The sequence below is a fragment of the Mobula hypostoma genome, chromosome 8 (assembly GCF_963921235.1).
Source record: "Mobula hypostoma chromosome 8, sMobHyp1.1, whole genome shotgun sequence".
Classification (NCBI taxonomy): domain Eukaryota; kingdom Metazoa; phylum Chordata; class Chondrichthyes; order Myliobatiformes; family Myliobatidae; genus Mobula; species Mobula hypostoma.
The window spans coordinates 122260238-122262343 of NC_086104.1; positions in this window are offsets into that span (position 1 = coordinate 122260238).

Consider the following 2106-nt stretch of genomic DNA (forward strand, 5'->3'; position numbering starts at 1 on the left):
GTAGGGAAGGAAAGGGGGGGTCACAGAGATGTGGGATGTAGGGGAGGGAGGGGGTCACAGAGATAGGGAGGAGTGTAGGTGAGGGGGGTCACAGAAATGGGAAGGGATATAGGGCAAGGGTGAGTGTAGGGGATGGAGGGGGTCACAGAGATGGGGAAGGGTGTAGGCGAGGGAGGGGTGTGGGCGGTGGTAATATCACTGATAGAGATTGTGATGTCACTGAGGGAGGGAGTGATGTCACTGGGGTGGGAGTGACATCATGGCAGAGGGAATGTTGTCACCAGGTGGGGAGTGATGTCACGGAGGGATGGAGCCCCCTCACCGTACATAGTGCATGCGAAGCTGGAAGGGAAACGCCTCCCCCTCCTCCCGGCCTCTCCTCATGTACCAGCACAGTGACAGCCTTCCGGGGAAGGCAGGAAACCGCAGGGTGCACAGGCACCGGCCCACGCACAGCCTCGCTTCCGGGTGTACTGTCAGCTGCAAGAACGGTGGGGAGGGAGCTCGTCTGCAGGAAGCAGTCCCTCAGGAGGGGAGGGGGGAGAGTGTGCAGAAGGTGGAGGAGGAGGAGGAGAGGGGAGTGAGAAGGGGCAGGGAGTGGGGCTTGATGGGTGAGGGGAAAGAAAGGGGAGAGAGGGATCAGGTGGGATGAGGGAGACAAGTGCGGGAAATGAGGCGGGAATGTGGAGGATGGAAAACTGGAGGGAGGGAGGGAGAAACTCTGGGTGGACTCATGGAGGTAGAGGGAGACTGCTGGAAAATTGATTGCTCATGCAACGGCCCAGAAGGCTCACCAACACCTCTACTTCCTCAGGAGCTGAAAGAAATCTGGCAAGTCCCTCACCAATTTTTATCAGTGCACCACAGAAAGCATCCTATCCAGAGGCATCACGGCTTGGTATGGCAACAGCTCTTCCCGTGACCACAAGAAACTGCAGAGAGTTGTGGACACAGCTCAGCACGTCACAGAAACCCACCTCACCTCCATGGACTCTGTCAACACTTCCCACTGCCTCAGTAAAATAGCCAGCATAATGAAAGACCCCAGCCACCCTAGACATTCTCTCTTCTCCCCACTCCCGTCGGGTAAAGATACAAATGCATGAAAGCACATACGACTGGGCTCAAGGACAGCTTTATCCTGCTGTTATAAGTCTATTGAATGGTTCTCTAGAGAGATAAGATGGACTCTTGACCTCACAATCTACCTCATAATGAAGGTGTGCTCTATTGTCTACACTTTCTCTGTAACTGTCACACTTTATTCTACGTTCCGTTATCGTTTTACCTTGTTCTACCCCAGTGTACTGGATAATGATCTGATCTGTATGAACAGTATGCAAGGCAAGCTTTTCACTGTATCTTCGTACCTGTGACAATAATGAACCAATTTACCATTCTGCTTACCAAATTACTGGGAGGTAGAATACCCAGACGGAATATGAACTACTGTTCACAATGAACAGTAATGGACACACTAAAGTAAGGAATCACAGAAGGTTTGTTTGCAGGTGAAGCAGGCCATCAAGCAGTCAAACAGAATGTTGGCCTTCATTGCTAGAGGGATTGAATTTAAGAGCAGGGAGGTTATGCTGCAACTGTACAGGGTACTGGTGAGGCCGCACCTCGAGTACTGCGTGCAGTTCTGGTCTCCTTTCTTGAGGAAGGATATACTAGCTTTGGAGGTGGGGCAGAGGAGGTTCACCAGGTTGACTCCGGAGATGAGGGGGTTAGACTATGAGGAGAGATTGAGTCGCCTGGGACTGTACTCACTGGAATTCAGAAGAATGAGAGGGGATATTATGGAAACATGTAAAATTATGAAAGGAATAGATAAGATAGAGGAAGAAAAGTTGTTTCCACTGGCAGGTGAGACTAGAGCTAGGGGACATAGTGTCAAGATTCAGGGGAGTAGATTTAGGACAGAGATGAGGAGGACTTGGTTTTCCCAGAGAGTGGTGTATCTGTGGAATTCTCTGCCCAATGAAGCAGTGGAGGCTACCTCAGTGAATATTTTTAAGACAACGTTAGATAGATTTTTGTATAGTTGGAGAATTAAGGGTTATGAGGGAAAGGCAGGTAGGTGGAGATGAATCCATGGCCAGA